The sequence below is a fragment of the Somniosus microcephalus genome, chromosome 13 (assembly GCF_052327205.1).
Source record: "Somniosus microcephalus isolate GS21.2 chromosome 13, FLI_Smic_1.0, whole genome shotgun sequence".
In the NCBI taxonomy this organism is placed as follows: domain Eukaryota; kingdom Metazoa; phylum Chordata; class Chondrichthyes; order Squaliformes; family Somniosidae; genus Somniosus; species Somniosus microcephalus.
Window position 1 is genome coordinate 194,316,408 of NC_140999.1, and position 27,567 is coordinate 194,343,974.

The window sequence follows — 27,567 nt, forward strand, 5'->3', positions numbered from 1 at the left end:
CATCATGACCTAATTAAATGGCAGAACAGGCTGGAGGGGCTGAATGTCATCCTCCTGTTCCTATGTACTAGTCAACCATGACCGTCTTCACTCTTTTCAGTTTTTGCAAAACATTCCATCACATAGCGAGAGGATTTGAGTACAGGAGCAAGGATGTCTTGCTGCAGTTGTACAGGGCCTTGGTGAGACCACACCTTGAGTATTGTGTGCAGTTTTGGTCACCTTATCTGAGGAAGGATGTTCTTGCCATGGAGGGAGTGCAGCGAAGATTCACCAGGCTGATACCTGGGATGGCAGGAATGACGTATGAGGAGCGATTGGGTCGATTGGGCTTATACTCGCTGAGTTTAGAAGAATGAGAGGGGATCTCATTGAAACTTATAAAATTCTAACAGGACTAGACAGACTAGATGCAGGAAGGATGTTCCCGATGGCGGGGGAGTCCAGAACCAGGGGTCACAGTCTAAAGATAAGGGGTAAACCATTTAGGACAGAGATGAGGAGGAATTTCTTCACCCAGAGAGTGGTGAACCTGTGGAATTCTCTGCCACAGAAGGCAGTGGAGGCCAATTCATTAAATATATTCAAGAAGGAGTTGGATATATTTCTTAAGGCTAAAGGGATCAAGGGATATGGGGAGAAGGCAGGGACAGGGTACTGAATTTGGATGATCAGCCATGATCTCATTGAATGGCGGAGCAGGCTCGAGGGGCCGAATGGCCTACTCCTGCTCCTATCTTCTATGTTTCGATGTTTCTAAATCGCATTGAAATGTGTAATTGTGTTGTTATAGGCACATGATGTCATCGTGACAAACGATGAATGAATGGACCTCACGTGTATCTTGAAGGGGAAAAAAATTGCAGGGCTATGGGGAAAGAGCGGGGGAGTGGGACTAATTGGAGAGCTCCTTCAAAGAGTCAGCACAGGCATGATGGGCCGAATGGCCTCCTCCTCTGCTGCATCATTCTGTGATTCTATGTTTGTTCAGGCGAGGGGTCTTTAAAATGTTTTTGGGCTTCAGCTCTCTCTGAAGTGCAACCTAACTATTCCAGCTTTAGCCACACACGAAGTAAAGTAAGAACGACAGGGTGATGATTAGCTGCCCCACTGGGTGCCCAAGCAGGAGAGAGAGGAGAACAGTCAGAGCAGGACCTGACCGAGGAGCAATATGATGGTGAGATACGAACTGGCGCAACAATCTTCAGCTCATTCCTATTTTTTTTAAATTCATTCCTGGGATGTTGGCGTCGCTGGCAAGGCCAGCATTTATTGCCCATCCCTAATTGCCCTTGAGAAGGTGGTGGTGAGCTGCCTTCTTGAACCGCTGCAGTCTGTGTGGTGAAGGTACTCCCACAGTGCTGTTAGGGAGGGAGTTCCAGGATTTTGACCCGGCGACGATGAAGGATCGGCCGATATATTTGCAAGTCAGGATGGTGTGTGACTTGGAGGGGAACTTGGAGGTGGTGGTGTTCCCAGCACCTGCTGCCCTTGTCCTTCTGGGTGGTAGAGGTCGCGGGTTTGGGAGGTGCTGCCGAAGAAGCCTTGGCGAGTTGCTGCAGTGCATCTTGTAGATGGTACATGTGATGAAATATTCCATTCATCACTGCCTGTGACTGTGGTTGGTTTCAGTTTCATTTCCCTTACCTCTGTTCCGTTTCCTCACCATTGTATTGTACTATGTGTAGGGCTCTGCCCATACCTGGCCCATTGTATTGTACTATGTGTAGGGCTCCGCCCATACCTGGCCCCTATGTAAGCTGGCCCAGCCTGCAGCACATCCAGTACGGCAGAGCTCTGGATGGAAGATACCTCTCTCCTGTGTGTTACCTTCTAAGTCAATAAAAGCCTTGTTTTGTTTCGCTAACATCGAGTCTCGGATTTATTGAGACACATCAATTTTATTGACTTAATTTTCAACACAATGGATCAACTCTTGAAACCCGAACGTTTGGATTTGGACCAGCATGCTTTGGACGCATCGGCACGCTTCGGACACTGGTTTATGTGTATGGAATTCTTCCTGGACAATTCCGCAGCCGTCAAAGGCGCTACGGACGCTGCGAGTATGAAACTCGGAATTCTGCGGAATTGGGTAAGCCACCGGGTTTACCCCCTCATCCAAGACGCCGACACGTACCCGGCCGCCTGCGACATCTTAAAGGTGCATTACCAGCAGCCTACGAATGAGGTGTATGCTAGGCATCTGCTCGCTACTCGCGCACAGCGACCTGGGGAATCAGTGGAGGAATTCCTAGGCACCCTGAAAATGCTTGGCAAAGACTGCAAGTGCCAAGATGTAAAAGCCGCAGTGTACACTGACGAGCTTGTTCGCGATGCCTTTATCACAGGCCTCAGCTCCACTTACATCCGGCAGAGACTGCTGGAAAAAACGGGATTGGACCTGAAACAGGCTGCGGACACAGCGCGATCCCTGGATGTGGCCCAGAGAAACTCGGACGCCTACTCTTCAGCCCGCGCCGTCCACGCCGCCACGTGCGCACCAAGGGCACCGCCATCTTGGAAGGCATCTTCCCCGCCCGGCAGCCCGACACCGTCGGGGCCCCGCTCTCCCCCCAGAAGCCCTACGACAGCCGCGACGCGTCGGGGACCCAACTGCTACTTCTGCGGGCAGCCGAAGCACACCAGAAACCTGTGCCCGGCGAAAGGCACCACCTGCTTTAAGTGTGGTAAGAAGGGGCACTTCAGGAAGGTGTGCAGAGGGAACCCCGCCGGAAAACCCGCCACCGCCGCATGTGCGCCGTGGGAGCGGCCATCTTGGACGCCATCTTGCCCGACCTCATGGGGTCCGGCATCTTATGAGCAGACAGCGTGGACGCCATCTTGTCTCGATCAGGGCCCTACAGTGGCATCGGTCACAGTGGACCAGACCAGGCCGCACCCGCTATCCAAATCAATGGTGGACATCGAGGTAAACAGGTGCGGGGTTAAATGTTTAATTGACAGTGGAAGCACGGAGAGTTTTATCCACCCTGAACTGGCACAACAACTCTCCCTAAAGGTGGTCCCTACTCGGGGTACCATCTCTATGGCTGATAAAACCCAGACATCGACCATTATGGGTTACTGCACGGTACAATTGTCCGTTAACGGAACTGTATACGATAATTTTAAAGTATTAATCATAAAGAATCTATGTGCGAGCATGATCTTGGGCCTGGATTTCCAGTGCAACCACCACAGCATCACGCTCAAGTACGGTGGGTCCCAGCCGCCCCTCACAGTGTGCGGTCTGGCTACCCTGAAGGTAAAGCCGCCTTCGCTATTCACGAACCTTACCCCTAACTGCCGGCCAATAGCGACCAAAAGCAGGAGGTACAGCTGGGAGGACAGGCGGTTTATCGCGACCGAGGTAGACAGGCTCCTGAAAGAGCGCATTATTGAACGCAGCAACAGCCCGTGGCGCGCCCAAGTGGTAGTGGTAAGGGGTAGCGAGAAGAAACGGATGGTGATCGACTATAGCCAAACGATCAACAGGTACACCCAACTAGACGCCTACCCGCTACCCCGCATATCAGAAATGGTGAACCAAATCGCCCAATACCGGGTGTTCTCCACCATCGACCTCAAGTCAGCGTACCACCAGCTCCCTATCAGACCAGAGGACCGCCCGTACACCGCCTTCGAGGCGAACGGACGCCTCTACCAATTCCTCAGAGTCCCCTTTGGGGTGACGAATGGGGTCTCGGTCTTCCAGAGGGAGATGGACCGCATGGTCGATGACCACCACTTGCAGGCAACCTTCCCCTACCTCGACAACGTCACCATCTGCGGTCACAACCAGCAGGATCACGACTCGAACCTCGAGAGGTTCCTGAAAACCGCACAAAAACTCAACCTCACCTACAACGAGGACAAGTGCGTTTTCAACACCACGCGCCTCTGCATACTAGGCAGCGTGGTGGAGAATGGGGAAATCGGACCAGACCCCGACCGATTGCGCCCCCTACGGGAGCTGCCCCTGCCCAACACTCCCAAAGCCCTGAAAAGGTGCCTGGGGTTATTTTCTTATTATTCCCAATGGGTCCCCAACTACTCCGACAAAGCCCGCCCCCTCTTGAAAGCATCCTCTTTTCCGCTCTCTGCTGAGGCCCACGCCGCCTTCAAAAGCATTAAGCAGGATATTGAGCGGGCCACACTACAGGCAGTGGACGAGAACACTCCATTTCAAGTGGAAAGTGATGCGTCTGACTTTGCCTTGGCGGCCACCCTCAACCAGGCGGGGCGGCCCGTAGCTTTCTTCTCGAGGACCCTCCAAGGGCCCGAGATCAGACACTCCTCCGTGGAAAGGGAGGCCCAAGCCATCGTGGAGGCAGTGCGCCACTGGCGCCACTACCTAGCCGGCAAACGTTTCACCCTACTTACCGACCAGCGGTCGGTAGCGTTTATGTTCAATAATAAACAGAGGGGGAAGATCAAAAATGATAAGATTCTTAGGTGGCGGATCGAGCTCTCCACCTTCGAGTATGACATCATTTACCGGCCAGGGGCCCTTAACGAATCCCCTGACGCCCTCTCACGAGGGATGTGTGCCAGCGCCACCGGGGATCGGCTACAGACCCTCCACAACGACCTCTGCCACCCAGGGGTCACGCGGCTGTTCCACTTCATAAAGTCCCGTAACTTACCCTACTCGATTGAGGAAGTTCGGTCTCTGACCAGGAACTGCCGCACTTGCGCTGAGTGCAAGCCTCGGTTCTACCGCCCAGATAGAGCCCACTTAATCAAAGCTACACGGCCCTTTGAGCGGCTCAGCTTAGATTTCAAGGGCCCCCTCCCGTCTGTCGACCGCAATGTTTACTTCCTGAACATTGTGGATGAATACTCCCGGTTCCCATTCGCCTTCCCCTGCCCAGACATGACCAGCGCCACAGTCATTAAATGCCTCAACAGCCTGTTCTGCCTGTTTGGTATGCCGAGCTACATCCATACGGACAGGGGGGCGTCCTTCATGAGTGAAGAGCTATGCCAGTACATGCTGTCCAGGGGGATCGCCACGAGCCGTACCACCAGCTACAACCCCCGGGGTAACGGTCAAGTGGAGCGAGAGAACGGGACAGTATGGAAAGCAGTCACTCTAGCTCTAAGGACCAAGGGCCTCCCTATCTCCCGCTGGCAGGAAGTCCTCCCAGATGTGCTCCATTCGATACGGTCGCTATTGTGTACTGCCACTAATGCCACGCCTCATGAACGAATGTTTGTCTTTCCCCGGAAATCCACCTCAGGCATATCCATGCCGTCATGGCTCTCCACCCCAGGTCTGGTATTCGTGTGAAGGCATGTGAGGGGCCACAAGACGGACCCTCTCGTGGAGCCAGTGCACCTACTCCACGCCAACCCCCAATACACGTATGTCCGGCATGCTGACGGAAGGGAGGACACCGTGTCCATAAAAGACGTCGCCCCAGCCGGTAACGACAACAACCATGACAATAGCAGCAACAACGATCACAGCAACTCTTACCCACCCACTACTCTTTCATCACCCCCGGAAGAACATCGACCAACGGCACCCCCACCAACTACCCCTTCAACAACCCTGGCGGCACCCCCGGCAGAGACCCAGGAGGCCACCGGGGACACCCAGCCGACACCCGCGGCACCACAACAGCCACGTCGGTCGCAGAGGACTATCAAACCCCCGAACAGACTAAATCTATAGAAGGGGTGAATGTGATGAAATATTCCATTCATCACTGCCTGTGACTGTGGTTGGTTTCAGTTTCATTTCCCTTACCTCTGTTCCGTTTCCTCACCATTGTATTGTACTATGTGTAGGGCTCCGCCCATACCTGGCCCATTGTATTGTACTATGTGTAGGGCTCCGCCCATACCTGGCCCCTATGTAAGCTGGCCCAGCCTGCAGCACATCCAGTACGGCAGAGCTCTGGATGGAAGATACCTCTCTCCTGTGTGTTACCTTCTAAGTCAATAAAAGCCTTGTTTTGTTTCGCTAACATCGAGTCTCGGATTTATTGAGGCACATCAGTACACACTGCAGCCACGGTACGCCGGCGGTGGAGGGAGTGAATGTTTAAGGTGGTGGATGGGGTGCCAATCAAGCGGGCTGCTTTGTCCTGGATGGTGTCGAGCTTCTTGAGTGTTGTTGGAGCTGCAACTCATCCAGGCAAGTGGAGAGTATTCCATCACACTCCTGACTTGTGCCTTGTAGATGGTGGAAAGGCTTTGGGGAATCAGGAGGTGAGACACTCACCGCAGAATACCCAGCCTCTGACCTGCTCTTGTAGCCAAAGCATTTATGTGGCTGGTCCAGTTAAGTTTCTGGTCAATGGTGACCCCCCCAGGATGTTGATGGTGGGGGATTCGGCGATGGTAATGCCGTTGAATGTCAAGGGATGGTTAGACTCTCTCTTGTTGGAGATAGTCATTGCCTGGTATTGTGTGGCGCAAATATTACTTGCCACTTATCAGCACATGCCTGGATGTTGTCCAGGCCTTGCTGCATGCGGGCATGGACTGCTTCATCATCTGAGGAGTTGCGAATGGAACTGAACACTGTGCAGTCATCAGTGAACATCCCCACTTCCGACCTTATGATGGAGGGAAGGTCATTGATGAAGCAGCTGAAGATGGTTGGGCCTAGGCACTGCCCTGAGGAACTCCTGGGGCTGTGATGATTGACCTCCAACAACCACAACCATCTTCCTTTGTGCTAGGTATGACTCCAGCCAGTGGAGAGTTTTCCCCCCCGATTCCCATTTATTCAGTTTTACTAGGGCTCCTTCATGCCACACCCGGTCAAATGCTGCCTTGATGTCAAGGGCAGTCACTCTCGCCTCACCTCTGGAATTCAGCTCCTTTGTCCATGTTTTCACCAAGGCTGTAATGAGGTCTGGAGCCGAGTGGTCCTGGCGGAACCCAAACTGAGCATCAGTGAGCAGGTTATTGGTGGGTAAGTGCCGCTTGATAACACTGTCGATGACACCTTGCATCGCTTTGCTGATGATTGAGAGTAGACTGATGGGGCGGTAATTAGATGATAGGACCGTAATTGGCCACAACCTTCTGACTCCGAGGTGTGAGTGCTGCCCACTGAGCTGACACTATGTATGTTATAGGACCCCAGTTTGCGTATTAAATGTAATCTACGCCTGAAGCAGGCAGGTGCTCTGGCCGCCTATCTAAAGGCCCCTTCCAAGATGGCGGCAGCTGGAGTACCAGCATAAACTGAGCGGTAAGTTGCCATTTGCTGGCCACTATTGGCCCAGTTACAGCAGGTGGCCACAGTTAAAGTCAGCCTCGGAGTGAACCTGAGCTGAGATTCAAACCTCACGTGCAATCCATCATCGGGGCTGCCCAGTTCCAACATCACCAGCCTCTGAAGCTCTCATCCTGACCTCTGTCACCTCCAGGACTTCTACATCAGTCAACACATCCACAACCCTGCTGCCCGCCTCCAGCCCCATATAAGGGCACCCACCTCCCCTGTCATTAATGATCTCCTCTGTCTCCCCTGTCACCGAGACATAGTGATTCCAAAATCCTTGTCCCTCCACAGCTTTGCTGCACCCGACCTCTGCAGCCTCCACCTCATGTCGCAGCGCTAAATCCCCGTGCTCTCCTGACTCTGGCCTAACGCGGGGGACTCTTTCCCGGCTCCACAGTCATAGCCCTCAACCTGCACTCTAGAATTCTCTCTCAACGCCTCTTGGTACCATTTCTCCCCACCTTCAAAAGCCTCCTCCAACCAGCCTCTTTGACCGCACCGTGGTCAGACTCCAGTACTTGTCTGCTTCTGATCACCACGTTGAGATATTTTGTTGGGTTAAAGATGTAAGTTATGGTAATCGAAATTCGAGTGACGCACTGAATGTTTACAGAGAGATGACACAAACTGGGCTTGTATTTCCTGGTATATAGACAGTTAAGAGGGGATTTGATTGAGGTTTTTAGGATTTTGAAAGGAATTGATAGGTTAGATAGAAATAAACTTTTTCCGCTGGTGGGGGAGTCTAGGACAAGGGGACAGAACCTTAAAATCCGAGCCAGGCCATTCAGGAGAGAAGTTAGGAAACACTTCTTCACACAAAGGGTGGTGGAAGTGTGGAACTCTCTCCCACACAAAGCAGTAGATGTTGGTTCAATTAATAATTTTAAATCTGAGAGCGATCGTTTTTTGCTAGACAAGGAGATAAAAAGACATGGAGCCAAGTCAGGTGGATGGAGTTAGGATACAGATCAGCCATGATCTCATTGAATGGCAGAACAGGCTTGAGGGGCTGAATGGCCTCTTCCTGTGCTTATGTCATTAGCCAGTCTCGCTGTCAGGTCCTCTATTAGTAATCAATTGGTCATGAGTGAGTTAGATAGAGGGGACTGTGGAGTGACAGGAGGAAGGTTTGGTCTCCTGCACTCCCCTGTATTCCTGATCTGAGCTGTGCTGACCCAAAGAGATACGAAGCAAAGGCCAACCATCGCCACACAGGAGCGAAGGTCAAGGTGAGTTGTCCTTGGGCGGTCCAGCTGCCCGAGACAATACAATACAATACAATACAAATCGCTTTATTGGCATGATAAGGTACATCTTATGTTGCCAAAGCATCAAAATACATTTATGGTTGAACACATAAACGCGGTTCCATTCATACAGTGTATAAACAGGTATATCCCTGAGTTTATAAATATATTTTCGCCTTGTTTATATATACTCTTGTCTTAGTTTACTGGTTGTCCCTCTGTTCATGGCAAGCTGTAACATAGTGTGCCGCCAGTGTTACACAGCTTCTCTCCTCCCCCAGTAGGAATGGGAGTTTTTGGTTGCCAGTCAGATTTCTGAATTCAGGGCATATTTGTGAGAATTTTTGATAGAAATTCTCTCTGATGCCCTGATATTTTCCACAGGCTGTGAGGAAGTGCATCTCTGTCTCAACTACTCCCTGACTGTAGTGAGAGCATATCCTGTCTTCTCTTGGCAGCCTGGTCTGCCTGTGTCTGCCTTTTTCGATCGCTAGGCTATGTTCGCTAAGTCTGTACCTTGTCAAGGTTCTTCTCAGTTTGTTATCCTTTACCATGGTCAGGTAATCAGCTATGTTGTATTGTCTGTTTAGGGCCAAGTAGCAATTGAGTTTGCTTTGGGTTTTTGTTGTTTCTGCCCAATATGACAGATATTTTTCCTTTTGCTTAGCGACGATTGTGTTGGGTCGAATTCTTTGTGTTACCCTGTCACTGTCCTGGGGCTGGTTATTGTTAGTATTGTTAGTAGTTACTTCACTGAGTCCCAGGACTAGTTGACTGAGGGTATTCTTCTTTATGGTCAGCTCTTGGCATTTCAGGGCGTCGTAGTGATAGCATTGGGGGTTGCTCATTTGTAGGTGATTCCAAAATTTGGTGGCTCTTTTTTGGATAGTGATTATTAATGGGTATTGGCCTAGTTCCGCCCTGCATGCGTTGTTTACTGTTTTCCTTTGAGTCCGGAGGATACTTTTACAGAATTCCGCATGTAGGATCTCAATTGGGTGTTTGTCCCATTTTGCAAAATCTTGTTGTGTTAGTGGTCCCCAGACCTCACTGCCATAGAGTGCAATTGGTTCAATTACTGATTTGAAAATTTTGAGCCAAATGCTAATTGGGATTTCTATTTGGATTGATTTTTTGATGGCATAGAAAGCCCTTCTTGCTTTCTCTTTCAGTTCATTCACAGCCAGTTTGAAGTTTCCCGTAGAACTGATTTTTAAGCCCAAGTATGTGTAGTGAGTGGTTTGTTCAATTTTGGTTCCTACTGTGAAATTTATTGTGGGTCCATGTTGTTTGGATCTTTGCTGGAACACAAGGACTTTGGTTTTTTGGGGATTTATTGTCAGGGCCCAAGTCTGGCAGTACGACTCCAGCAGGTCCAGGTTCTGCTGTAGACCCTCCTTAGTTGGTGACAGCAGAACCAGGTCATCGGCATAGAGGAGGAATTTAACCTTGGATTCATATAGGGTGAGGCCGGGTGCTGTAGATTGTTCAAGTAGTTTTGCCAATCCATTAATGTAAATATTAAAGAGTGTCGGTGAGATTGGCGAGCCCTGTGTCACCCCCCGCCCCTGTGGGAAGTATTTTGTTTGTTTGTCTCCAATTTTAACTGCACATTTATTGTTTGTATACATTGATTTAATTACATCATATGTTTTCCCTCCTACCCCGCTTTCGATAAGTTTCAGGAATAAACCGTCATGCCAGATGGAGTCGAAAGCCTTCTGGAAATCTACAAAGCATGCGTAGATTTTGCTTTTGTTATGGTGAACGTGTTTGTCAATTAGGGTCTGTAGGGTGAAGATATGATCGGATGTTCTATAGTTTGGCAGGAATCCAATTTGGCTTTTACTCAAGACATTGTGCTCTTCAAGGAAGTTTATAAGTCTTTTGTTTATGATGCTACAGAATACCTTCCCCAGGTTACTGTTTACACAGATGCCTCGATAGTTGTTTGGGTCGATTTTGTCCCCACTTTTGTATATGGGTGTTATGAGTCCTTTGTTCCAGATGTCAGGGAAATAACCGACACTCAGAACCAAGTTGAAGAGTTTTAGGATAGCCAGTTTCAGTTTGTCGTCTGCGTGTTTAATCATCTCGTTTAGTATGCCGTCTGTCCCGCAAGCTTTTCCTGGTCGCAGGTCCTTGAGTTTTTCAAGAAGTTCTTTTTCTGTTATTATGGCGTCTAGCGGGTTTTGGTTATCTTTTATGGCCATTTCAAGCTTTTCAAGTTTTTTGCGTATTTGGTGTTGCTCTGGTCCTAGTGTGTTTTTCTGGTATAATTTTTCAAAGTGGTTTACCCATGTGTCCCCATTTTGAATGGACAAATCGTCGTGTTGTTTTTTGTGTAGTGTTTTCAAGTTGTCCCAGAAACAATTCGACTCAATGGATTCCTCCATGGAGCTGAGTGTATTCTTAATAAATTGCTCTTTTTTGGTCCTGAGTGTGTTTCTGTATTGTGTTAGCGTCTGACAATAAGTAAGGCGTAATTCCTCGTTTTCTGGATGTCTGTGTTTTTGGTTTGATAGTTTTCTAAGTTTTTTCCTCATGTTATGGCAATCATGGTCAAACCATTTTTCATAGTTTTTTGTTTTGGGTTTGTTCTTGCGAGCTTTCAAGTTTGCATTTGTTGCCAAATTATCAAAAATATTGTTTAGTTTACTAACTGCCCGGTTTACGCCTTCTTTATTGTGAGTGTATATGTTATCCAGAAAGGTGTCTAAGAGAGCTTGAGTTGATGCATTGCTAATTGTTTTCTGGTATTTTTCCGTGTCGTTTTTGGCCCATCTGTACGATTTTTTGGTGTTGTACAGTTTACTGGGTTGTGTTTCTATGTTGTTTGTTTCTGTCTTTTTGAGAAACATAGTAATTTGACTGTGATCTGACAGTGTTGTTTGTGGTTTGACTGTGAATGCTCTGAAAGAGGATGGGTCCAAGTCTGTAATCATATAGTCTACTGTGCTGCAGCCAAGAGGTGAGCAGTAGGTCGATCTTCCTAGGAGGTCTCCTATGAACCTACCATTGACAATGTACAGACCCAGGTTTCGACAGAGCTGTAGTAGCTGTTTACCGTTGGTATTTGACTGCTTGTCGCAGTTATGCCTGTATGGAAGGGAAGGGATGTCAAAGTGGTTATTCCCGAATACGTAATTGTTTCCCTGATTATTGGTGAAGTCTGGTTCTTCGCCCGTTCTTGAATTGAGGTCCCCACAGATCAACACGTTCCCCTGGGCCTGGTATTGGATAATTTCCCCCTCCATGTTGGAGAAGGTGTCCTCTTTGTAGTACGGGGAATCGATTGGAGGGATATAAAGTGCGCAAATGTAAACATCTTGGGTGTTTGAGATAATCTCCCTCTCAAGTTTGAGCCACATATGGTTTTCGCCCTTTTTTATAAATTTGATGTAATTCTTAAGTTCTGTTTTAAACCAGATCAGTATGCCTCCGGAGTCTCTGCCTTGGGTTACACTTGGTAATTTATTGGAGGGGACCACTAGCTCAGTGTACCCTTGGGGACAGCCGGTGTGTCCTTTTCCTTTATACCAAGTTTCCTGTAAAATGATAATATCTAGATCTTTAGTTTCCTCTATGAACTCTGGGGTCCTACTCTTCACTTCTCGCAGTGAAGAGCGTAGACCTTGGATATTCCAGGTCGAAATATATAAGGATTTCATGTTAAGTTTTATCTTTTTCTATGATAGGTTAAAGAGTGGTACGTGTTTGTCGTGTCTAAGTGTGGGGAAAAAAAGATCACCCCAGTTGTCTACAAAAGTTAATACAATTTGGTTACAGTTCTTTCTATTAATTAGTCCTTGATCCATAAGGCGGAAGTAGATGCTGCTGCACATCTGCTTATTGTCTCTGGGCACGCCTCTACCTCCCTCTCAGGTGCAGATAGGAGGCCTGTGGGAGACCAGTAAGGAAGGGGACAATCAATCAATGGGGGAGAGTCCACCAGTTCACTAGCATTAGAAGTCCTGTTCACCCATCGCCCCCGTGCTCTCTGATCTACATTGGGTCCCGTCAGGCAATGCCTCGATTTTTAAAATTCTCATCCTTGTTTTCAAATCCCTCCATGGCCTCGCCCCTTGCTATCTCTGTAACCTCCTCCAGCCCTACAACCCCCCGAGATATCTGCGCTCCTCCAATTCTGTCCTCTTGAGCATCCCTGATTTTAAGCGCTCCACCATTGGTGGCCGTGTCTTGAGCTGCCAAACCCCAAGCTCTGGAATTCCCTCCCTAAACCTCTCGGCCTCGCTACTTCTCTTTCCTCCTTTAAGACACTTCTTAAAACCTACCTCTTTGACCAAGCTTTTGGTCACTTGTCCTAATATCTCCCTATGTGGCTCGGTGTCAAATTTGGTTTGATAATCGCTCCTGTGGGACGTTTTACCACCTTAAAGGTGCTGTATCAATGCTGTTGACATACATACCGACCTCAACAATTACCCTGTTGATGTGATTCTACTTAAAACAAAACCAGACAGTGCCCAAGCAGCAAGGTCTGGGCACAGATAGAAAACACCCCCCAGAACTGCAACTCAAAGTAGAGTCATGTTATGACTGGAGGAGAGAGGGGAATCTCGGAGAAATGGAGAGGTGAAGCATCTCAAAGAGACGTAAATAAGACAATATCTATCTAACATAGAGCCCAAGATCAGCCATGATCTTATTGAATGGCGGAGCAGGCTCGAGGGGCCAAGTGGCCTATTCCTGCTCCTATTTCTTATGTTCTTATGTCCTTATGTAATGTGATGAAGGAGTGGGGCAGAGTAGATAGAAACAGAATATTTCTCATGATTTGAGAGGGTTCTAGAACAGGGGAAACATAGATTAAATGCAAGAGATTTAGGACAGAGAGATGGAGAAACCCTCTTTGTGAGGCTGTGGAATTCACTACTGGAGTTAGTGATTGATCATGTCAACATTTAGGAAGCGATGCGGTTCGAGAGGTGATTAAAGGAAAGGGGAGTAAAGAGATACGGGAACAGGGCGGGATTGGGATTGGGATTGGGATACTGCTCGTGTAAAGGATGAACACCAGCACTGACTGACTGTAATTCCTGTGCAAGGGAGGATTCCAAAAGGCCAAAGGGAGAGACGGTAGAATGGATGGAATCAGGGCCAATGTTCGAAGGGCCGAGGTCCATAGTGAGCAGAGTAGGAGCGGAACTGAGGTACTTCAGGAGATGGTGGGGCTGTGGGCGGAAGGTGGATGGCGGAGTGGGGTTAGAATCATGGAAACTTACGGCACAGAAGGAGGCCATTCGACCCATCGGCCGGAATTTGGCGCCTCTGGGCAGGTCTGGTGCAGCCGGTGTCCGTGGCGGCTCACGACCCCGCTGCTGGCTCAATCCCGCTGTTGACAATGAACTTACCTTAATGGGGCCTGTTAAACCTGCCCAGTGCATTACCCGGCCCAATGAGATGGAGCGGGTCTAGTGACGTCATTCATGACGTGTTTTCAGCCGAGATCTTTAAAGGGACCATGGCCACATTACATTTGAAGTTTAATCTAACATAGTGCTGTCAGTGCATGACAGCATTGGCGTGCTGCTAACAATGACAATGACTGCACAGAGGCAGAGGGCTGCACCCAGGATCTCCGATGACTCCCTCTATATGCTTATGGAGGGAATCAGAGCACGCAGGGAGGTCCTCTTCCCTTCCAATAAGCAGAAGAGACCTCCCCAGGAGACCAACGCAGCCTGGTTGCAGATTGGGTTGCAGATTGCAGAGGAGGTCACAAGCAGGGATGTGCTCAGGAGGACCTGGGTGCAGTGTCGCAAACATTTCAGTGATCTCATTAGATCAGGAAACATTAGATTGGCAGCTAACATAAAAGGGAATGCAAAAGTCTTCTATAGGCATGTAAATAGTAAAAGGGTAGTAAGAGGAGGGGTGGGGCTGATTAGGGACCAAAAAGGAGACCTATTCATGGAGGCAGAGGGTATGGCTGAGGTACTAAATGAGTATTTGCATCTGTCTTCACCAAGGAAGAGATGCTGCCAAAGTCATAGTGAAAGAGGAAATAGTGAAGATACCGGATGAGATAAGAATTGATAAAGAGGAGGTACGAGAAAGGTTGGTTGTACTTAAAGTAGATCAGTCACCAGGAGCGGATGGGATGCACCGATGGGATGCATCCTAGGATGCTGAGGGAAGTCATAGAGTCATAAGTGAAGGAAGAAATCGTGGAGGTACTGGCCATAGTCTTCCAATCCTCCTTAGAAATGGGGGTGATGCCAGAGGACTGGAGAATTGGAAATGTTACACCCTTGTTCAAAAAAGGGTGTAAAGATAAACCCAGCAACTACAGGCCAGTCAGTTTGACCTCAGTAGTGGGGAAGCTTTTAGAAACAGTAATCAGGGGCAAAATTAACAGTCACTTGGACAAGTGTGGATTAATTAAGGAAAGCCAGCACGGATTTGTTAAAGGCAAATCGTGTTTAACTAACTTGATTGAGTTGTTTGATGAGGTAACAGAGGGTTTATGAGGGCAATGCGGTTGACGTGGTGTACATGGATTTCCAAAAGGTGTTTGATAAAGATCCTCTCTAACTTCTACCGCTGCACTATAGAGAGCATCCTGACAAACTGTATCACGGTATGGTACGGCGGCTGTAGCTCCCATGACCGGAAAGCCCTGCAGCGGGTAGTCAAAACTGCCCAACGCATTACCGGCACCCGGCTACCGACCATAGAACATATATATCAGAAACGCTGCCTACGGAGGGCACGGACCATCATCAAAGACCCTACCCACCCCAGCCACAGTCTGTTCACCCTCCTACCATCTGGAAGACGCTACAGATGCATTCGCACCCGTACGACCAGATTTAGGAACAGCTTCTTTCCCAGGGCTGTCATCCTACTGAACTCCACAAATAAACACTAAAGCCTGCACATCTGCCGATGCACTTTATTCACTTTATTATGGTCATATTTATGCTAATATATATGTACAAATGTATGTTGAAATGTTTAAGTGTCCTAATCCAAATTGTACACTCTCGGGAGCCGCAAGCCTACATTTCGTTGTACTGCACTTGTGCACTAACAATGACAATAAAAGTTGATTTGATTTGATTTGATTTGACATAATAGGCTTACCAGCAAAGTTGAAGCCCATGGAATAAAAGGGACAATGGTAGCCTGGATACGGAATTGGCAAAGTGACAGGAAACAGAGAGTAGTGGTGAACGGTTGTTTTTCGGACTGGAGGAAGGTATACAGTGGTGTTCCCCAGGGATCGGTTCTAGGACCACTGCTTTTCTTGATATATATTAATGACTTGGATGTGGGTGTACAGGGCACAATTTCAAAATTTGCAGATGACACAAAACTTGGAAGTATAGTGAACAGTGAGGAGGAGAGTGATAGACTTCAAGAGGACATAGACAGGCTGGTGGAATGGGTGAACACATGGCAGATTAAATTTAACGCAGAAAAGTGCAAAATGATATATTTTGGTAGAAAGAACGAGGTGCGGCAATATAAACTAAAGGGTACAGTTCTAAAGGGGGTGCAGGAACAGAGAGACCCTGGGGTATATGTGCACAAATCGTTGAAGGTGGCAGGGCAGGTTGAGAAAGTGGTTAAAAAAGCATACGGGATCCTGGGCTTCATAAATAGAGGCATAGAGTACAAAAGCAAGGAAGTTATGATGAACCTTTATAAAACACTGGTTTGGCCTCAACTGGAGTATTGTGTCCAATTCTGGGCACCACACTTTAGGAAGGCTGTGAAGGCCTTAGAGAGAGTGTAGAAAAGATTTACAAGAATGGTTCCAGGGATGAGGGACATCAGTTACGTGGATAGACTGGAGAAGCTGGGGTTGTTCTCCTTGGAGCAGAGAAGATTGAGAGGAGATTTGATCGAGGTGTTCAAAATCATGAAGGGTTTAGACAGAGTAGATAGAGAGAAACTGTTCCCATTGGCGGAAGGGTCGAGAACCAGAGGACACAGATTTAAGGTGATTGGCAAAAGAACCAAAGGCGACATGAGGGAAACTTTTTTACGCAGCGAGTGGTTAGGATCTGGAATGCACTGCCTGAGAGTGGAGGAGGCAGATTCAATCACGGCTTTCAAAAGGGAGTTGGATAAGTATATGAAGGAAAATAATTTTCAGGGCTATGGGGAAAGGGCAGGGGAGTGGGACTGGCTGAAGTGCTCTTGCAGAGAGCCGGCATGGGCTCGATGGGCTGAATGGCCTCCTTCTGTGCTGTAACCATTTGATGATTCTATGATTCTAGTACAAAGCCACACTCAACCTCATCCTGCTGTGCCACTCATCACATCCCCATCACTCTGCCTTCCCAACCCTACTCCTGCACATCCTTACTCACACCAACTTATCTTGCACCTCCACCCATCCCTCTCTCTCTATCTACATTATCACTTCCCCATCTCACTAGCCACCCCTCACACTCACCCTCATCCTAGTGCAATCATACCAATGAACAACACACAAGGGTAGCCACTTGGGTGCTTTATCCAATGTTTGGCGGACAGAAAGCAAAGAGTTGGAATAAACGGGTCATTTTCCGAGTGGCAGGCAGTGACTAGTGGGGTACCGCAAGGATCGGTCCTAGGACCTCAGCTGTTCACAATATATATTAATGATCTGGACGAGGGAATTGGATGTAATATCTCCAAATTTGCAGACGACACAAAGCTGGGTGGGAGGGTAAGCTGTGAGGAGGATGTTGTGAAACTCCAGTACGATTTGGACAGATTGGGTGATTGGGCAGAAACATGGCAAATGCACTATAATGTGGATAAATGCGAGGTTATCCACTTTGGTGGCAAAAACAGGAAGGCAGATTATTATTTGAATGGCAATAGATTGGGAGAAGGGGAAGTGCAAAGAGACCTGGGTGTTCTTGTGCACCAGTCGCTGAAGGTAAGCATGCAGGTGCAGCAGGCGGTTAAGAAGGCAAATGGTATGTTGGCCTTCGTAGCAAGAGGGTTCGAGTGCAGGAACAAGGATGTCTTGCTACAGTTGTACAGGGCCTTGGTGAGACCGCACCTTGAGTATTGTGTGCAGTTTTGATCGCCTTACCTGAGGAAGGACGTTCTTGCCATGGAAGGAGTGCAGCGAAGATTCACCAGGCTGATACCTGGGACGGCAGGAATGACGTATGAGGAGAGATTGTGTCGATTGGGATTATACTCACTGGAGTTTAGAAGATTGAGAGGGGATCTCATCGAAACCTATAAAATTCTGTCAGGCCTGGACAGACTAGATGCAGGAAGGATGTTTCTGATGGCCGGCGAGTCCAGAACCAGGGGTCACAGTCTAAGGATAAGGGGTAAGCCATTTAGGACTGAAATGAGGAGGAATTTCTTCACCCAGAGAGTGGTGAACCTGTGGAATTCTCTGCCACAGAGGGCGGTGGAGGCCAGTTCATTAAATATATTCAAGAAGGAGTTGGATATATTTCTTAAGGCTAAAGGGATCAAGGGATATGGGGAGAAGGCAGGGACAGGGTACTGAGTTTGGATGATCAGCCATGATCTCATTGAATGGCGGAGCAGGCTCGAAGGGCCGAATGGCCTACTCCTGCTCCTATCTTCTATGTTTCTGTGTTTCTATGTTATGTAAAGTTTCTGTTAATGTGGTGTCACACATAAAAATCTTTATTTTCAAAACTTTCCAGTCTTGGTCAGATCTGTGTGCACCTTTGGAAGTGGCTTAGTGAGTTGCAGAATGGTGAGACATAACGGTACCCCCCACAATGGTGATGTGTGTGAAAGGAATGGTTTGGGCATTGTAGGGATGTTTTATGGTGTTGGCACATCATTTGGCATCCAGGGTGTACAGCATCAAGTGAAGTAAATCTGGCCATGGTGAGGCCATCCCTGGCCTCCCAGGCAGCAATGTGGTCGGATGCTGATGCCCTGTGTCCTGTGCAGCATCAGGTGATTGCGGAGAAGGTTGGTGGTGTTGTTGGTGCTGCTGGTGTTGGGGCTCATTGTGGTCCGATTCTGAGGACAAAGGTAAGACAGTATAAACGGCACCCACGCTGATGGAATAGATGGCAGGTGAAGTACTGATGACAGAAGCATTCTGTCAATGGTGAGAAAGTTCTTCCAATGAGGTGACACTGGATGGAGACTTTGCTGGAAACACTTGCAGCCTATAGAATCTGTGCTGGAAATGGACTGAGCAACAGCTTCTGCCTGAGGAAAGTGATCCTCTGTCAGGTGGGAGCATTTACTGTACATTTGATGCTGTCAAGTAATCAGCTGGAGCAATGGCCACTGAACTCCCGCCTCAGGTTGACTGACGTGGTTCCCGAGCTGTGTGAATCCCGTGGCCATGCAGGGAAATTTAAAAAGTAAGTGAAAAAAGGCTCTTAAGTGCCTGTAAAATACCTGATAATCATCTCAATTGGGTCGCCCGCCACTGCCGGTCGGGTCAGCTCCGCAATGACAGACGCGCCTGGGGGAAAGGCGCATAGGAGCGAGATAACTGGGCTTCTGACCCGCTGTCAAAAGTAACAACTTTCCCACCCAACCCGCCACCGATTGTGTCTGTGCCGGCCGAAAAACAGCTCTCCAGCCTAATTCTACTTTCCAGCTCTTGGTCCGTAGCCCTGTAGGTTACGGCACTTCAAGTTTATATCCAAGTACTTTTTAAATGTGATGAGGGTTTCTGCCTCTACCACCCTTTCAGGCAGTGAGTTCCAGACCCCCACCACCCTCTGGGTGAAAAAAGTTCTCCTCAACTCCCCTCTAAACCTCCGACCAATTACTTTCAATCTATGCCCCCTGGTTATTGACCTCTCTGCTAAGGGAAATAGGTCCTTCCTATCCACTCTATCGAGGCTCCTCATAATTTTATACACCTCAATTAAATCTCCCCTCAGCCTCCTCTGTTCCAAAGAAACCAACCCCAGCCTATCCAATCTTTCCTCATAGCTAAAATCCTCCAGTCCTGGCAACATCCTTGTAAATCTCCTCTGCACCCTCTCTAGTGCAATCACATCCTTCCTGTAATGTGCTGACCAGAACTGCACGCAGTACTCTAGCTGAGGCCTAACTATTGTTCTATACAGTTGAAGCATAACCCCCCTGCTCTTATATTCTATGCCTCGGCTAATAAAGGCAAGCATCCCGTATACCTTCTTAACCACCTTATCTACCTGGCCTGCTACTTTCGGGGATCTGTGGACATGCACTCCAAGGTCCCTCTGTTCCTCTACACTTCTCAGTGTCCTACCATTTATAGTGTATTCCCTTACCTTGTTAGCCCTCCCCAAATGCATTATCTCACACTTCTCCAGATTGAATTCCATTTGCTATTTTTCTGCTCACCTGACCAGTCCATTGATATCTTCCTGCAGTCTGCAGCTTTCTTCCACGCTATCAACCACTCGGCCAATTTTTGTATCATCTGCAAACTTCTTAATCATGCCCACTACATTGAAGTCTAAATCATTGATATATACCACAAAAAGCAAGGGACCCAGTACTGAACCCTGCGGAACCCCACTGGAAACAGCTTTCCAGTCACAAAAACATTCGTCGAACATTACCCTTGGATTCCTGCCACTGAGCTAATTTTGGATCCAACTTGCCACTTTCTCTTGGATCCCATGGGCTTTTACTTTCATGACCAGCCTGCTGTGTGGGACCTTATCAAAAGCCTTGCTAAAATCCATGTAGACTACATCAAACGCACTACCCTCATCGACCCTCCTTGTTACCTCCTCAAAAAATTCAATCAAGTTAGTCAGACAGACCTTCCCTTAACAAATACATGCTGACTGTCCTTGGGGAGGAGGAGGGTTTATAACTGGCAGTGAGCCCCCGGCAGGAACACAGTTAGATTCCCACCCGCCCACAGCAGAATGAGGTCACAGTGGTTTTAATCTCAATTCAGACTGCCTTCTGCCTTCCACCAGCACTGGGGGGTAACTGTGGCAGAAGCATAGAATCATTCGGCCCATCGTGCCTGTGCTGGCCCTTTGAACGAGCTCTCCAATTAGTCCCACTCCCCCTGCTCTTTCCCCATAGCCCTGCAAATTTAAAATTTTCAAGTATTTATCCAATTCCTCTTTGAAAGTTACTATTGAATCTGCTTCCACCGCCCTTTCAGGCAGCGCATTCCAGATCACAACAACTCGCTGCGTAAATGTTTTCATTCATTTCCCCCTGGTTGTTTTGCCCTCTGGTTTCCGACCCTCCCGCCACGGAAAACAGTTTCTCCCGATCTACTCGATCAAAACCACATCATTTTGAACACCTCTGTTAAATCTTCCCTAAACCTTCTCTGCTCTAAAGAGACCAACCTTAGGTGGGGTATTGCCCTAGGAAAGGTCATGGTAGGGGAGTCCGAGGTGGGGGGGGGGGGGACCGGGGAATGGGAGGGAAGAGTTGGGGGGGGCAACTGGGGGAGAGGAGACTGGGGGCGTAGGGGTGGGGGAAGGGGAGTGGGTAGGGGTGGGGAGGGGAGTGGGGAGTAGGGTTGGGGGGATTGGGGGGGGATGTAAGGGGTGGTGGTGTGGTGGTTTGGTCAGCTTCACCTCTGACTCCTTTGAGCAGTTCGAATCGCTCCCACTCCCTTTTTGTTCTAGACTTTGGACTTATTTGCGGGTTGTAATGAACTTGCAACAGACACCTGGGTTGGTCAAAAGAATTGAGATCTTTATTTTGAGACAGGAAAATATACAATACAATAAAACTTATACTCTAAAAGGGTGGGGAACACTCGGAATATGCGAGGGAAAATTACAATAGACAATATCCCTTACCCTCCCAACCCCACTATCCTAACTAGGTTGAAATCCAGAGGACCAGGAAATGCTCACCAAACGACTTTCTTGACAGATTGTAGAGGTTCGCGATTTCGGGGATCTCCTTAGTTGTGGCGGTTGGGGCCTGCCGTACCCCGGACGTGGTAGAAGACTGCACCTGCGTTGGGTCTTCAGTCTTGGTTTGTCCGCTGATGCGGTTAGCTGTGTAGTTGGATGTATCGGATAAGTACCCAATTTTCTTTGGTTAGGGTAAGTTTTAGGGTCTTTTGTGTCAAAATCTTACCCAGGGGTAAGTCAGACTAGCCTGTAGAGTGGAAACAAGTCTTTGATTTTCGAGTTTAAGGTGGTTGGTTTCTTGTTGGTCGCGGTGGCCCAATATTACCTGGTTGGTGGTAATATTGGTGGTTGTTGGTTTCTTTAGGCCTTCGGTTTGCCGCGACTTTCGTTCTCCTTCTGTTCCTTCAAGTCTCCGATGATGATCTGTTGAGCTGTACTGTGCTCTCGCTGACTGTTGAACTTGCACTCCTCCTCTGATGATGATCTCTCTGAACACTGAAAAAGCAGGCCTCAATTATACTAGTTTGAGGCCTGGCTTATCTGACCGCCAGATCTCGGGTTTCTTTGTTAAATTTGGCAGGTTCGTTATTTTTGATAGGTTTTAAAACTTTAACGAGCTTCGGGGATGGCCCATCTAACTTTAATTGGCCTTTAACTGGTTTCGGGATTGCCTTGAAACTAGTTTAAAAATGCAAAACGTTTGTAAATCTCCTTGATTGATTTTGGACTGCTGTTTGATTGTTGTATCCTGTTGGGCTATGTTCTTTCCTTTGTGTTGCTGTGGGCATGTACTGTTTTATTCATGTACTTTGTAGCTCTGCGATTTTCGGCGAGAACAGGTTTTATTGTCTTTATGTAAAGGCTGAGGTGGCCCAGGACATTCCCAGACTGTCCAATACCCAAACTCGAGGGCCCACCCCACCTTCCCTGTGTCACAGCCTTTCGCAAGTCTGAACATGCCTTTTAAACCAGCCAAATCTTCCTGGGGTTTTTAATCTTAAATCCCTTTTGCCCAATATTCCTTCAAACAGTCCAATATCTCTCCTTTCTTCCTTTGGGGGAAAATGTGTAATTTTGCGAGCCTTACAGGGACTAGGGTTGGGGGGATTGGGTGGAGTGAGGGGGACTAGGGTTGGGGTGAGGGGGTGTAGGGTGGGCGTGGGGGAGGGGAGGTGAGGGGTAGGGGAGGGGTAGTAGAGTTGGGCAATGGGGAAGGGGAGTAGGGGAGGGGAGTGGGGAGTAGGGTTGGGGAGGGGAGAGAGTTTGGGGAGTAGGGTTGGCGGGATTGGGTGGAGTGGGAGGGGGAACTAGGGTTGGGGTGAGGGGAGGAAGTTCGGGCCAGTAGGGTTGGTCGTGGGAGGGGGGCTGGAGTTCAGGGGAGTAGGGATTAGGGGTTGGTTGGGGAGGGGGAGTAGGGTTGGGGTGGGGGGAGGGAAGTTCGGGCCAGTAGGGTGTGGTTGTGGGAGGGGGGCTGGGAGTTCAGGGGAGTAGGGATTAGGGGGGTTGGTTGGGGAGGGGGGAGTAGGGTTGGGGTGGGGGGAGGGGAGTTCGGGCCAGTAGGGTTGGTGTGGGAGGGAGCTGGGAGTTCAGGGGAGTAGGGATTAGGGGTTGGTTGGGGAGGGGGGTGTAGGGTTGGGGTATGGGGGTTGAGGTGAGTCTGGTGGAGTAAGTTTGGCGGAAAGGGGAGGTTCTAAGGCCTCACTGTGATGCAGTTGATATCTGTCAGTGTTGGATCTGTCACCATAACCATAGCAACAGAACATCGTGAAACAGATCCACTTGCATTCAAATGAAGAGAACACTCTTTTCCGGTTACTCTGACTGACTGATGAAAGAGAGGGGAGAGGGGAGAGGCCCTCTCTGGCCCTGGGAGGCCTTAGGAAAGGAGATCTGTGATGTGAGCAAGAGCTCGGATGGATAATACGGTCTCGCTCTGAGCCCAGCAAATGTCCGAGCGATGAAAAGGGGCCAGGATTAAAGTCCCCACGCTGCTGCAGGTAATTACACAGTCAGATGTATTTTCAACTTGTTTTGTTTTGATGCGATGAGTTCTCCAAGACAAGTGGAAACCCGCGGTCACCATAGTCTGAGGGCCCACTAACCAATAACAGAGAGAGAGTTTCCATTTGTCCAGTAGGAGTCAGGTCACAGATCAGCCATGATCTCATTGAATGGCAGAGCAGGCTCGAGGGGCTGAATGGCCTCCTCCTGTTCCCATGCTCCCCTCGGAGCGCACAATCTGTTCCAGTAGAGGCACACCCCCACTCATCCAAATACACAAAGCCCAGGCCTACAGGAGATCAGAGATTCTCAAATCTTTGAAGGTGGCAGGACAAGTCTGTCAAAAAAGACATACGAGATCCTCGGTCTTTCTAAATCGAGGCATCAAGTACAAAAAGGCAAGGAAGTTGTGCTAAACCTTTTATAAAATGTTTGTTAGGCCCCAGCTGGAGGATTGTGTTCAATTCTGAGCACCGCACTTTAGGAAGGATGTCAAGGCCTTGGAGAGAGTGCGGAGGAGATTTGCTGGAATGGTCCCAGGGATGAGGGATTTCAGTTATGTGGAGAGACTGGAGGAGCTGGGGTTGTTCTCTTTCGAGCAGTGAAGGTTAAGGGGAGATTTGATAGAGGTGTTCAAAATCATAAATGGTTTTGATAGAATAAATAAGGAGAAACTGTGTCCAGTGGCAGGAGGGTCGGTAACCAGAGGACACAGATTTAAGGTGATTGGCAAAAGAACCAGAGGGGGAGATGAAGAGATTTTTATTTCTGCAGCGAGTTGTTGTGATCAGGAATGCGCTGCCTGAAAGGGCGGTGGAAGCAGATTCAATAATAACTTTCAAAATGAAATTGGATAAATACTTGAAAGGAAAAAAAATTGCAGGGCTATGGGGAAAGAGCAGGGGAGCGGGACTAATTGGAGAGCTCTTTCAAAGAGCCGGCACAGGGCACGATGGGCCGAATGGCCTCCTCCTGCACTTCATAAGTGGAAGAATAAAGGGCATGTATTGTGCACTTCTCATTGTCTTCACCATGGTGACTGTGGGGTCAATGTTCTCTGATCATGAAACATGGAAGATTCCTGGGCCATTTAACACTGGCATTTCAGACCCCATTCAAATACATCAATTCCAAGAGTAGGTATCGGGCGTTCCGCCACTGAATTCACCGTTCTGTGACCACACATTTTTTGGGACGCGTTTAGTAACAACAGGAATGGTTAATAGCGGTTTCTGCAGGTATGGGGGAGGTCACTGCGCAGATGCCAGCTCAGATATTACACAACGCCCAGCGCTGACAATCCCTACATCTTCCAAACCCTAACGCTAACCTTTAATCATAACTCCTAATCCTAACCCCAGACCCCGAGCATCCCCCCAGTCCCTCACCCCATCCCCCCAGACCCCGACCCCCCCTGACCCCGACCCCCCTGACCCCGAGCATCCCCCCTGACCCCGAGCATCCCCCTGACCCCGAGCATCCCCCCAGACCCAGACCCTCCACCCCAGACCCCGACCCCCCCTGACCCCGACCCCCCCTGACCCCGAGCATCCCCCCGACCCCCCCAGACCCCGACCCCCCCCTGACCCCGAGCATCCTCCCCGACCCCCCAGACCCCGATCCTCCCCCCCCCAGACCCCGATCCTCTCCCCCCAGACCCCAATCCTCTCCCCCCAGACCCTGAGCCTCCCCCCAGACCCTGACCCGAGTTGCCTGTGTGATACAGAATGGCTGCAGTGTCAGCTCTCCAATCTGAATATTGCCCATTTCCTGTTTCCTGTCTGCCAACCAATTTCCTGTCCTCGCTGCTACATTTCCTCTTATGCCATATATTTGAACTTTTCTGACAAGCGCCTTGTGAGACACCTCATTAATCCGTTTGCACCACGTCTACGACATGTCCTTTATCGTCCTACTGGTCACCTTCAAAACACACTAGGTCAGAAGCACTTGCCTTTACCAGCTCCTCACTGGCTGCCTTTGATTAACTTGGGCACTTTGAAAACTCGTTAAATTGATCTCGAATTATGTATTCATGTATTCTAATACCCCAACTTTAGCTTGGGGGGCAGGGCGAGTTCAGCGTGGCGGGAGGAGGGGCAAGGGGGTGGGTGGGGGAAGGAGTGAGCGCCAAGCTCGCCTGACCACGTTGGAGTGAGGCCTGGGTCATTTTAACTCTCAAGGCCTCATTCCCACCTCTCATTCTTCTAAACTCCAGAGAATATAGGCCCATTCCCCTCACCACCAGACACATACAGGCCCGACTTTAACTCCGGGCCCGGTTTTGGCCGTTTGAGCTGGGGTGTGAATTAAAAGCTGAACCGATTGCTCAGGAATTGAGCCCCAGGGCTTCATTTAAATCCAGCCGGCTGACTTCCCACCCGTTCCGGCCCAGAAGTTGCCGGGAAGCGACAGGACATCGCAATGCCCAGATGGCCAGCCCGGGCCGTCCCGCGGGAATCTCGCGATCCGGAGGGTGGGGAAGGGGGTTGAGTCTGTGGTGGGGAGACACCCCCACCCCAAGGTTTGTTTGTGGGGCCGGCCCACAGGTAGCCTCCTGCTCCTCCTGGCCCCACAAGGGAAGTAAGGAAAGGAAAACTTAGCTCTTTGGGGCCTCTTCCGAGGCCGGAACCTCTTCCCCCGCTTGTCTTCACGTGGCAGGGAACTCGGGCCAGATCACAGGGTTAAAATTGCAGTTGGGTCCCGATGATTCTCGCACAATCATCACACAACGACTTCACAATTACCGCACATCACAGGTTTCAGCTCTCCCTCCGTACTACACTTAACTGTTTTTTCTTCAAAGTTTATTAACACCAAACTCAGGGTTTAGTACCTCAACCCTTTAGATTTCATTCTAGGCCAGCCGCACCTCAAGGCTCTGCTCCCTCAGAGACTAAACAGCACGCTGTCCTGGCATTATGCATTACGCACTCCACTCCACTACTCTCTGTATCCACTCAAGACTGGTCTCATGCCAGTAAGCTGAAATTTATCCTCTCCCCTCTTACACAATAGCCCAAGTGTCACAGGATAAAACTAGCCAATCAGAGGGCAGCTAATCACACCGCTTTATGTGACCAAATGAATTAAGGTATGAACCAGCTGAGAGCTGGTCACTGGCATGACTCCAGATATAAGCACGGTGAGACAGTGCCAGGGTCAGTTGCCGGGCTGTGCTGAGCGATTTAATCTCAACCAATGTGGCACGGGACCTCAGCGCCACTGGGACAGGAAGAGGACAAAATCAGTCAGGGTTCCTGCCTCTGATTGCTAGCCAGTGGAAAGTATGTGTTTGGACATTGGGTGAGAATAGGATACCGACTTCTCCCCTCCCCGCCCCTCCCCATCACCCCCTCTCCACCTCAATTGACTTGCTGACACCTGAGCTGTTGGTGCAGTTTGTACCTTGTATCCACTTTGGTGTCAGAAACAGGAAGGCAGATTATTATCTGAACGGCAATAGACTGGGAGAAGGAGAAGTGCAAAGAGACCTGGGCGTCCTTGTGCACCAGTCGCTGAAGGTAAGCATGCAGGTGCAGCAGGCGGTTAAGAAGGCAAATGGTATGTTGGCCTTCGTAGCAAGAGGGTTTGAGTACAGGAACAAGGATGTCTTGCTGCAGTTGTACAGGACCTTGGTGAGACCACATCTTGAGTATTGTGTGCAGTTTTGGTCGCCTTATCTGAGGAAGGATGTTCTTGCCATGGAGGGAGTGCAGCGAAGATTCACCAGACTGATGCCTGGGATGGCAGGAATGACGTATGAGGAGAGATTGGGTCGATTGGGCTTATACTCGCTGGAGTTTAGAAGACTGAGAGGGGATCTCATTGAAACTTATAAAATTCTAACAGGACCAGACAGACTGAATGCAGGAAGGATGTTCCCGATGTTTGGGGAATCCAGAACCAGGGGTCACAGTCTAAGGATAAGGGGTAGGCCATTTAGGACAGAGATGAGGAGGAATTTCTTCGCCCAGAGAGTGGTGAACCTGTGGAATTCTCTACCACAGAGGGCAGTTGAGGCCAATTCATTAAATATATTCAAGAAGGAGTTGGATATATTTCTTAAGGCTAAAGGGATCAAGGGATATGGGGAGAAAGCAGGGACAGGGTACTGAATTTGGATGATCAGCCATGATCTCATTGAATGGCAGAGCAGGCTCAAGGGGCCGAATGGCCTACTCCTGCTCCTATCTTCTATGTTTCTATGAACGGATATTGGTGGACTTTAGGCAGATTGAAATGGAGG

At 49.1% G+C, this 27,567-nt stretch overlaps 1 protein-coding gene across 7 annotated transcripts in view; it reads left to right on the forward strand.

Annotated features, from left to right (window-relative positions):
• The window catches only part of LOC147108938 (DENN domain-containing protein 3-like), a 168,834-nt gene that overhangs the window by 47,259 nt on the left and 94,008 nt on the right, over nucleotides 1–27,567 (forward strand). Inside the window, exon 1 of one of the 7 annotated variants that reach the window (XM_086005899.1) lies at nucleotides 23,157–23,314. The exons of the other annotated variants lie outside the window; for them this stretch is intronic. The gene's annotated coding sequence lies outside the window, so the exon portion shown is untranslated. Of the gene's footprint in view, nucleotides 1–23,156; nucleotides 23,315–27,567 lie in introns of those variants that run through there. 7 annotated transcript variants of the gene reach the window in all.